Below are 12,242 nucleotides of genomic sequence, written 5' to 3'. Positions count from 1 at the left end.
TTTTGTCCCCAACAAGACTCATTTTCAAAAAATAAACAAGTCTTGCTAAGCTAATGATACGCCCCACACGTCCTGGTGTGCAACCTCCCAGCAAGGTATAAGGCCAAGAGGCCAAGCTGTGCAAGGCTAGTTCATCTTCCTTGGTATGAGTGTGCTCTGTGATGCTTGCCCAGTGAGAGAAATCCCTCCTTCCTGATGATATCACCCAGTGTACTTCTCCCTTCTTCAAGCATGCCCGTTGGTCTAGACCCTTGGCAGGAGAGGCTGCTGATTTGGCTGGAGGAAACTTATCCTGAGAGAAGGTTTATGCATCTCCTTGAGTAAGACATTGAGGCAGACAATTCTGTGACAACTAAATTTTACATCCAGATCAGCGTTCTTGAGAGTCCAAGATGACCTGATTTTTCTTTTCCACTGTGTGCTGGGATGAGTCTGCAGAACATCTGCGCCTCCCTGCAGTGCACACAGTGGTGGCCTCCTTTTTCAGAGAAGCATAGAACAGTCAGCCAGGGAATTGAGTCAAGGACCCTAAGGGAAAGACATGAATGAGCCTTGAAAGTTTCATGGGTGAACTTGGGACCACTCGGTCCATGTCTGTCATTATATTATAGATGAAAAGTGCCAGAGGGGGAAAGAGTGGAGGGTTATGGGACAGTCACACATAACTGATGCTTCAGGTGACCTTTGATGATTTGAAAGAAGTCAGGATGAAATGATGCAAATATTGTTCACATGCATGAAATTCTCTAAAAAAAATTACAATTTAAATTAAAATAAAATACCCACTCTTTCATCTCTGTTCCCCCCTAAACAACATATTACATATTTCAAAGATAGCCAGTAACACTACTTGAATTTCAAGCATACCACAGCCCAAGCATGAACAATTAACAATGGAAAAGAGAGAGAAGATGGGATGGCCATCGCATAATGCAGTTAAAAAACCAAACCAGCATTAAATACATGCAAGCTAAATCCAAAGTAAAGGGAGAAATAGGCCCACATCCATTGGCCTAGCAATCCATAATGAGTATTTAGACTGTAGAACTGAAGGCACCATTGTGAATATCCCCCTTTGAGGGGAGGGAAGAGCATGCCCATGACACTAGCGTACAAGTAGGCACATCCTGCCTGGCAGGGTGGCACTGCAGCTCACAGAGTCCACAGCTGAGTGAGACTGCTGGTGAATCTTCTCACTCAGCAGCCTACGTAACACCTTCTGGCACTATGAAAGCTAACCAGAAGGGAGGAGGCATCCAGCTTGATGTCTCTATGTCCCGAATACAGTGTGCCTGGTCTTCAGCAATAAATCTCTTTAGCTAGTGCTGGTGGGCATCATAGGGCATCATCAACAGACTGAACTGTGGGCCTCTAGGTCCTCCCTAATCAACAACTCATAAAGAAGTATCACATCAGGCCCTATGAATGGTGTTTAATAACCACTGGCTTCTGGGTGCAGCATTATCTACCCGTGCAGAGTACTTTCCTGCAGACTCTTTTTGTTATTACTCTTGTTGTTGTTGTCATTGTTGTTGTTGTTGTTGTTGTTGTTGTTGTGTTTTTTTATTTGCTTGCAAAATAGCAGGTTACATATGGATTTTCAGAATGTGTTTGCCAGGTGTATTAGCTAGTATTTCCACCACTATGACAAAATATCTGAGAAATCAACTTAAAAGGAAGAAAGGTTTATTGTGGCTCAGTTTCTGTAGCTTGAATCCATGGTCTCTTTGGTCCACCACTGGAAGCCTGTGGCAAGGAACCACATCATAGCAGTGGGAATATTGCTGGAACAAAGAAGCTCTTCACATGGCCAACACAGACAGAGAGAAGCCAAAATGAACATATACTCTTTAAAGGCACATCTGCTTCCTTTAGCAAGGAGAGTGGAAGGAGGGACAGGAAAAAAAAAACATACTATTTTACACTCTAATTAAAAATATAACAATAATAATAATAATAACAACAACAACAAATGAATTTGCAGGCAATTACTCTGCTTGAGTACAAAGGTGACTTCTGATAATGGCTTTCTCCAACCAGGCCTTGTGTCCATTTTGCCAAGAGCTCACCAGTGACCTAATCAGTTGATGGAGTGGGTGCCATCATGCTAGAGACCAAACCTCCTGCACATGAGCCTTTTGGAAAAGATTTATTTTTTGTCAGGCAGTGGTGGCACACTAGGAAGGCAGAGGCAGGTGGATCTTCGAATGCAAGGCCAGCCTGGTCTACAGAGCAAGTTCCAGGGTAGCCAAGACTGCACAAAGAAGCCCTGGCTTGAAAAACAAAAACAAACAAACAAAAGATTTATTTTTCACTTTTATTTGAATGGATGGATGTCTGCATGTGTGTGTGCCATGTGTTGGGGTACCCACAAAAGCCAGAAGATGGAATAAGATCCCCTGGAGTTACAAGCCATTGAGAGCCGCCTGATGTGAGTGTCAGGGATTGCACCTCTGTCCTCTGCAAGAGCAGCAGGCACTTGTAGCCTCTCAGCCATGTCTCAAGCCCTCCCATGAACTTTTTTTATATGCAGACTTTAACACAGGCACTTGGCACGGTGCCCAATGCAGAGTAGACAGTCCCATTCGCACATGCTGAGTGAACAAATGAATGCGCAAACCATAAACTATAGCTGATGGCACAATAATGCAAGTGAGAAAAGAAGGCCCTAAAAAGGCAGGACAAGGGCCTCCCATCCGCTAGGAGAGTCTGGTGAGAAGTAAACAGTAGTGGTGAGCTTAGGAGCCAGCTTCGCCTTTGCCTGCCTCTATCCACTGGGTGTTGGAATTAAAGGTATGTCCCTCCCTGCCCAGCCTATTAGTCACTCTTTTTGTTTTTAATTTGTTCACCTTACATCCCAATTGTAGCCCCCTCCCTCATCACCTACCAGTTCCACACTCCCTCCCTTTCCCCCTCTTCCCCCTTCCCCTAGTCCTCAGAAAGGGGGAGCCCTCCTCACTTTCATCTGACCCCAACCTGTCAAGTGGCATCAGGGCTGCCTGCATCCTCTTCCTCTGTGGCTAGGCAAGACCACCCTGCCAGGGGGGAGTGATCAATGAGTGGGCACCAGAATCTATGTCAGAAGTAGTCCTTACTCCTCACTTTGCACTGGAGTCCACAGCTTTAGAAGCTGATCTTGCAAAAATCTAGATGCAGGACATGAAGGCAACACTATGTCAGGAGACATGAAAGAAGTCTGCCCATGCCATTCAAGCGAGACTCAGTCCAATGAGAAGAGGTATCTCTCTTGCCCTGTGCATGTTGGTCTATTTATAAATGTTCAGCATTTTGGAGACCAGAAAAAAATCTATATTTCCAAGCATTTTTTGCTTTGTACTTGAATTTATATTTCATGGGGCATATTACATCCATTTTCTCTAGCTTCGTGTACATTTTGGTCAGCAGAATGGGCTTCCACACAGTAGGCCCATGGTGTGTCCAGGAAGTCTCTAAACTTGCTTGAAGCTTTGTAGGCATAAAGGAGTCAAATTTGGAGTTTGACTCAGGAATGCTTGATTTAAGTTTCAAAATGTATGATTATAATTTGCAGCCCTAAATTTCCCTGCCCAAGGTGGGGATCCAGCTTGGTTCAGTCTACCAAACCACCCCAATGTCCCCATGGTAGGTATGGTCCTTCAAGGAGAGACTTTTGCTCCTAGGAAGGGAGCAGTGCCTTAGTTGTTCATCAACAGCTGGAAACTGAAACTGGAAATATGGCTTTGTGGTTAAGAGCACCTGCTGTGTGGCCATGAGAAATGAGTTTGCATCCCAGGCCCCTCCATAACAGGGTAGGCATGATGTCTTTGCACCGATAACTCCAACACTGTGGAGGAGAAGGACAGAGAGAGGAAGATTGTTGGGGCTAGCGGATTGCCAGCCTAGCTGAAAAACACAGCTCGAAATCCAGGGAGAGATGCTGCCTCAAAAGAACAAAGCAGAGAATGATGGAGGACACTTGATGCCCTCCTCTGGCCTCCAAGCATGTACACATGGGTGCTCATAAGCCACACATACACCATAGTCTCACACACATAAACACACAAGAATAGAAAAACAGTTAGAGGGAGTAAGAGTGGGGGGCGACCTGAAGAAACCCCACTGAGTAGCAACAGCTGCTTGGGATGGAGCCAGGCCTCCTGCATGGGCACATCTAGAATCACAAATCTTTCAAACTGAAAGGGATAATTGAGATCATCTTCTCTAATGTCTACCATCTGCACAACACTTTGCAACTGATAAATCATACTCACACTCACCGTCTTCTCAGATCCCTACAGCTACCTGATAGGAGAGGTGCTGTGAGCAACACGCTGAGTCTGGGGCTGAGGCAGAAGAAGCTCAGAGAAGTTACGCGCCCTAAAGCAATCACAGTCAATGATCCTGACAGCGGGCCTCAGGTGCACATCCTTGACACCCAGTCTTGGGGACTGAGCACAACCCAGTGCACTACTTCACAGGGGATGACTAGGTCACCAGAACCAAGGGCCTTCCAGCTTCTTAGCTATAAAAGACAGAGAGAGATGGTGTAGCCTCACGGCCCTCCCTGCTAGCACATTTCCTGCTGGACTGATGGGTGCTAGCATCACCTAGGAAACAGGCCCCTGGGTGAGTCTGTTGGGGAGCTTCTTCTAAATTAGGTTAACTGAGGTAAAAAGAGCCATTCTGCGTGTGAAGGCCCACAGTTCTATGGCCTAGAGCCAGGGAGCGAATAAAAAACAAGAAGGCCAGCTGAGAGCCGCATTCATTGGTCTCTGCTTTCTGTGAACACAATGTGACTCACTCACATTTCTGCCACCATTGCCTTCCCTGCCATGATCAGCCTTACACTGGAACTGTGAGCTAGATTAAGCCCTTCTCTTTGTTAAGTGGTTGTTGTTGTTGTTGTTGTTTCCCTGTTATTCTGTCACAGCAGTAGAGACAAATAACTTAGATGCTGCCCTCTCAGTGTCCCTTGTCTGTTTAGAGAGAAAAGGACAGGTAAGAAGATCCTCTCTTCTCTTGCCATTCAAGACATGGACTTACTGCTTCCAACCCCGCAGACCCTTTGAAGCCTCCAGCAACAGACCTGTTTGCTTCTGCATCTGCTCCTTCTAGTTCTTGAGATCCAGAACAGTCTGCAACTCTCTCCTCTCAAAGAGAAAATGTAGGCTCAGGAAGAAGAGTCACGGTCATTGTTGACACTGGTGGTCAAAGGGTAACAGAGTCAGGAACTAAACTTGGCACCTGGGGTGATGGCTCGTGAGTCACAGCACCTGTCACACAAGCATTAAAATCTGAGTCGTAGACCCATTACCTTTGCAAAAAGTTAGCACTGCTTCCTGCGTGCCTGTAATGCCAAGAGTGAGAGGGACAGAGATGGCAAGGTTGATGGGTTTGCTGACTGCGCCTAACTCCAAGTTCTGTGAGTGAGTGACCCTGTTACAGGGGGTAAGGTGGAAAGTGGTAAAGCAGGACTCCACACATCCTCCTGTGGCCTCTGTACTCACCACATATGCAAACATCACATTTACACACATATGTGCATACACATAAGCACACACCTATAACATACTCACAAATACACACACTCATACACACACACCATTCATACACATAGTCCACATTCAAACACATATACATACTTACATACACAGAAAAGAATTAAACTTGACCAAGTAAAAGGCTCTTTCCATTAAGTCCTACTGATGGCACTTGGCTACCACCCAGCCTGGATAACCAAAGACAGGAAATGGAGCCAGTAAAGGAGGAAGAGAAGAAAACTTTGCTACAGGCCTGCAACTGAGACAAGGAACTATGCAACCCACTGGTTTGGTCAAGATCATGTAATAAGCAAGGCAGACTGGGGTCAGGGATGGAGCCTGACTCAGAACACAGTCCGAGGGCTACATTGTAGATGCGTGATGGAGACAGGTCATTTCAATTCTATCAAGTATATGCAAACTAAGCTCCACCAAATGGTGGTAATCAGTACCCATGAGGTGCATTAATTAAAAAGTTATAATTCACAAGAGGCCACCATTACTTGATAATGTATCACCATAGCTTATGAATACAGGAACTAATTACTTGGCCTGGATGTTAAAAGAATGTTTTAATTTCTCAAGTACTTGATTTGAGGCAGCCACCGGTTTTACACAGCACTAAAATAAGACAGGACTATTGTCCTCTTGCTGGGGGATTAATTTAGGAAGCTGCCATCCCTGATCCCTGACATAGTGTTTGGTACTTTCCTGTGCTAAGTATTTCAGATGCATCTTTTCATTGAATACGCACAATAACTACCAAGTATGGACATCATTATCGTGGTTTAGTACATTAGCAAGAACTGAGGCTCAGTGCTCCAAGAAGCCGAGGTCACAAGACTCCTTTCATAATTAAATAGCCAGATGGGTGTCCATGCAATGCCACCATAGTGTCCCTTGTTTCAAGATGAACCCCTGGTCTTTCTGAGTTAATATAATTTGAATGACTGGGAATTTAATCCATTGTAAACAGGCTTTGCCTGGTCTTCCTTTGCAACTTAGGGAAATGCTTGAATCTCAAATCTGCATACACACAAATCCATTCATTCTTGTTGTTTTTGCTTCTGAGCATTCTTTTAGCCAAAACCAAAGCAATTTGTCTCCACAGTAAGTAGCATAAATAAAAAGATAAATTCTCATCATCACAGCAGGGACCTGTGATTAAAATTAGCAGAAAATCCACACTGAAAGAAAATTCAAGTTTAAAAGTCTGGGACCTGTAGTTTTTTTTCAAGTTTCTAAGATATCTTAAAAGTCTAATAGCATAATTTTGCTTTTTACAATAAATATGTCTTGTTTTCATTTGTGACAGGAAAATAGACTCAAATTACTCAAATTACAAGTGACAGTTTTGCTGGGTATAGAATTTGTGTGTGGCTGCCTCCTACCCCTATCTAAATGTTCCATTAACAGCCCTAAACTAGTGTTACAGAATATAAAACCACCTTGATCTCTTTCTCCCATTGTATCTTTGGGGTTTTTCTGTTTTGTTTTATATTCCCTCTATTAAATATCTTATGATGCTTTTGCTGTCCTTGGACTTTGATCTGTTCATCAGAATGTCAGAATGTATTAAGATATTTGCCTGGCCTAATTTCTTCTACTCAGGCTTTCTTTTTCAACATTTTTTATTAATTTATTTACTCATTTATTTTACATCCCAATTATAGGCCCCTCCCTCCTCTCCTCCGGGTTCCACCCACCCTCCCTCTTCCCTCATCCCTCCTCCTCTATTTTTCAGAAAAGGGAAGCTGCCCCCCACTGCTACGCTACTCACCCGCCCCAGCTCATCAAGTCAAATCAGGACTGATCATTTCCTCTTTCCCTGTGGCCTGTTGATGCAGCCCTGCCAGGGGGCAGTGATCAAAAAGTAGGCAACTGGGTCGCTATCAGAGACAGCCCCTGCTCTCCTTACTAAGGAGCCCACATGAAGCCTGAGCTGCCCATCTGCTACATCTGTGTAGGAGGCCTACCTCCAGTCCATGCATGATCCCTGGTTGGTGTTTCTGTCTCTGCAAGCCCCTCTGGGCCCTGGTTAGTTAGCTCTGTTGGTCTTCTTGTAGAGCTCCTGTCAGCTCCAGGTCCTATTCATCCCCCACACTTCTTCACAAGACTTCCTGTGCTTTGCCCAATGTTTGGCTGTAAGTCCCTGCATCTGTTTGGATCTGCTGCTGGGTGGAGCCTCTTAGAGGACAGCTATGCTAGGCTCCTGTCTTCAAATATAGCAGAGGGGTTGACTCTCTCATATGGGATGGGTCTCAGATTGGTCCAGTCATTAGTTGGACATTCCCTCAATCTCTGCTCTAACTTTATCCCTGCACATATTGTAGACAGAGTACATTTTGGGTCAAAGTTTTTGTGGGTAATAAGACTTTCTTGATAGAGTCACAGATCATTAAGTGTTCCCTGTACCATTTCAGGTAATTACTGATGATTGGCTCTTCAGGTCCAGCAGTTACTCATTTTCTCCTTTGTGTTAACTTCATCTTTTCTCTTGTCCTTTATCATTCTTTTCTCCATTCCTCAGATTTGTTTTTCCATCATATAGTTCTGCATGACTCTTCATTTCTATGCTGTTACTATTTGTTTCCTTATACAACTTTCTGGAATATGCTTCATCACCACCTCCCAAAAACTAATGCAAAATACAGTGGGGTGTTTTGGGAGACAACAAAAAAAAATCATATACATAGGAGTAATTCATCTCTAAAATAATATTTTTGATTTTTTGAAAGTTTCATGCACGTAAAAACTATATTTTGATCATCATCATCCACCACTACCTCCACCAACTCTTCCTAGTGTTCTCACCCCAAATTTCTCACAACTCCAAGATTCCCTCTTTATTCCTAATAATAGTCTCTAAGTCAATGAGTTGACTTGAGTAGACAGAGTTATGGAGAGAGAGCAAGGGACCAAACAAATGAAAGTATAGAAACCAGGCAAGCAAAAAGATACTGAAATGAATTTGAAAGCCAAGATAACAATCAGAGTGTGCACGATACTATTGCAATTCAGGCAAAGAAAAGGACTTCTCATCCAGAGGCAAAATGATCCCAACAACAACAAGGAACTTTTGACCACAGATGCAGAAAAAAAAATCCATGCTGGATGGTCTACAGATGTAAGTCAAGTTTACAGACTTCACTTATTTGATAAAGTGTTTTGGCTTAAATATCTTTCAAATATATAATTATTTAAATAAAATTAAGACTATTGGCATAATGCTCATACATGAGAGGGTTTTTTTAAATATCTTTTCAAATTAAAAACTAAATATAAAACTGAGAATTCAACTGCCAGTGAATCAGCTAGAAAAATAAGTACCTAAAGCAATGGGTAGAAATACAAATGAAAACTGACTAGAATAGGCAAGATATCCAGTTAGCTTGCTAAAACATTTAACTGCCCAATATCAAAGGATTGTAAGTTAAAGGAAACAGTTCACAGATTCTCAGAGGTTACCTCTCACTTTACACTCTCTATGCATTTGTGAGATCTAACAACAAAATTTGTGTGAGACTTAGAAGGCTGACCTTGGCAGAACTTTCTAGAGACTGCTTGGAGTCAGAACGTGAGCTACAATAAAATCTCTGTGCTCAGCAGTAAAAATATAACATGTGTGTCTAAGCTCAGTGGTGAGGAATTGCTCTGTGGTCAGATGTAGTCAGAGGCTATCTTATCCAGGGTTTCTATTGCTGTGATAAAACACCATGACCAAAGTAACTTGGGGAGGGTTATTTAATCTTAAAGCTTGTAGTCCATCTCACAGAGAAGTCAGAGCAAGAACCTGGAGGCAAGAGCTAATGTAGAGGTCATGGGTGGGGTCTTGATTACTGGATTGCTCCTCTTGGCTTGTTTAGCCTAATTTCTTATAGAACCCAAGACCACCAGGCCAGGGGTATAGCACTACACACAGAGGGCTGGGCTATCCCACATCAATCATCACTCAAGAAAATATGCTGCAGGCTAATTTTATGGAGCATCTTCTCAACAGAGAGTCTCTCTTCCATAATGACTCTAGCATATGTCAAGTTGACATAAAGCTCACAACACAAAGAGAGTCAATAAAAATATAAATAAATAGGTGATAGATAAATAGATAGATGAAAGGAAAGGCTAATCAAGACTCTTAGATATGCTCCAATCTTTGTCACCTGCCCCTAGTGAACAAGATAGCTAGAAATTCCCATGAGGAACTGGACAGTAGAAAACTGATTAGGTCTAAGATACAGAAAACATGCTGTGTGTCTGCCTCTCTTGTTCATAAGGAATTGAATTGTATACTAGCTTTACATAATGTTCTAGCAACTTTTAGTATTTGGCAAAATAGGTTAGGGCCCATGTCCTTCCGTTTAAAAGGAAGAAACTTGAGTAAAGCTTCAGGAAGGGGAACATCACAGCTATAGCACCTGCCATGCATTACTGGAGGAGGAGCTTGAGCGCCATCTTGGTGGGAGAGCTTGCCTCCATCTTTACCGGCCCTGCTGCCATGTAGCATCAGAGTTACCAGCCGCTTGTCTTTTCCTAAGAGCTGCTCTCGGCTCAGAGCAGATCCCCATCCAGGTGCCCAGTGCTTGTAGTGTTTGGTATAAAGTGTTAGCAGGCGGGAATTTTCTTACAACATCCATATGTTCTTACTACCTCAAAAGACCTCCTCCTGGGCAGGATGGGAAAACAGTACAACAAAGGGTTCTCCTCAAAGAACTCTGCCATAAATTCAGCTACACTTCTGGGTGCATATGCTTCCTTAGCAGGGCAGAGCTGCTCTGTCAATCGTCCTCACACTGGGATACAGTCTTTCCAGGTACACAGCTGAAAGATTAGACAGTATACAGTATATGGCAATGCCCTTCCAGCTCCAGGCTGCACAGCCTAAGAAGGAAACTAACACACACAGAAAAACATCTAGGGTCAAAGGAAGCAGAAACCATGTAAAGATAAGGTATGGTCATAAGAGCCAAGGACTGGCTGTCAGGAGGACACTACAGACATGAGGGGTGTCCGTTTCAACGACTGAAATAACAATTAAAGCTCTTTCAGGAAAGCTACCACAAGCATTATTCCAGTGGTCACTGTCCTGTTAGGACATGCAAAGGCACAGGAGGCATGATTATAAATGCCCTGCTTGGCAGGAATATTTATATTCTAAAACAGGGGTTCTCAACCTGTGGGTTACAACCACTTCAGGGGAAGCTGAATGACCTTTTCACAGGGTTCACCTAAGACCATTGGAAAACACAGATATTCAATCAAGATTCATAACAGTAGCAAAATTACAGTTATGAAGTGGTAGCAAAAATAACCTTATGGTTGGGGGTCACCACAGCCTAGGGTACTATATTAAAGGATTGCAGCTTTAAGAAAGTTGGGAACCACTGCTCTAGGGGGACCCTCTGCCCCTCTCTTTGGATATCACATTATTAAAACAATGGACTCCAAGAAATCAGAATTTCTCCAGAACTCTCCCAAAAGAAAAGCTTGAAGCCTTGGAGGCACCACGCCTGGTGGAGGAGAGACAAGGCTGGGGTGGGGACCACACCTCCCTGGAGCACTCAGCTGTGTGGATCTCTTGCTTTTAAACTCCATCTCACACTAGAACCAAAGGAGGTAGGTGGGTGGGGTGAGGTTTTCCCTCTCTCTGATGCAGCCACATTGAATAAATCTTTTTCTGACTTTCACTCTTTGAAGGCAGCCAGCCAGACCACATGCTGTGCCGCTACCCTGGTAACATGAGGAGCTTCTCTGTCTCCCCAGATTACTAGGGTCCTGGCAGGCAACCCCAGGACCCAGGTCCTGTCATCTGAAAGTCCCTCACTGCCCTCCCACATACTTTAGAGATGCACCTTGCAGAGTGTGGCTCATTGGATGCTTCAGCCCCAGCATCCTCCCACCCCCACCCTAGAGATGCTGATGTGACTCTCCTTCCTCACAGGAGCGAAGGCCATCAAGAACTTTGCTCACACTCAGCACTTTCTCTGCTCTTCAGCTCTTTCAGCTGAGGCTGCAATGTTAAATGTACAGTTTTCTAAATTAATTCTTTGAAGACTTCCTCTTGTCAGCTAATGCCAAGGAAGTCACTTACAAGCAACCGAGTCTTTACTTTCATGTACTCCAGAGTCTTCTTAATGCGAGATGGTATCCCAAAACCCTCCATTCAGCAAAACTCACCAGTGATATGCAGGGAGTCTCAAAAATATTCACTTAAATTACTGAGCAAAATGATAATTTCATTGTGCTCTGCATAAGCAAAGTACTGAATGTGTTATCTGGGGCAAGAGAGGGTGCTGAAGATAACTGTGCCTGCAGGTAGGCTTCTACGTGGATCAATCCCATGTGGGTTTGTGATTTCTCTCCTCTCTAGCCTCCATTCACCAACAATTTTGTACCAAGCTATGAGATGGTACCAGTACCTCTCCCTCTCTCTCCCTCTCCCTCTCCCTCTCTCTCCCTCTCTCTCTCTCTCTCTCTCTCTCTCTCTCTCTCTCTCTCTCTCTCTCTCTCTCTCTTTCTCATAATTCCCAGTTGGACCAGGAAAGGACACATAATGCAATTCAGAGTAGGTCAGACTGTCCCCAGAGATGCAAGATACCCTAAAGCATCCTAGGCTAGGAGCTCCTGCTGCATCCCAAATTTGCTCCATAAATTTGGGTAAGTCATTTGCCCTCCCTGAGACTCAACTTATTGGCTGAGCAACAACAAGCTTATGTTTAAAACAAC

The sequence above is a fragment of the Acomys minous genome (genome assembly GCF_964271855.1).
Source record: "Acomys minous genome assembly, chromosome: 8".
Taxonomy (NCBI): domain Eukaryota; kingdom Metazoa; phylum Chordata; class Mammalia; order Rodentia; family Muridae; genus Acomys; species Acomys minous.
Note: the sequence above shows the minus strand (reverse complement) of the source record.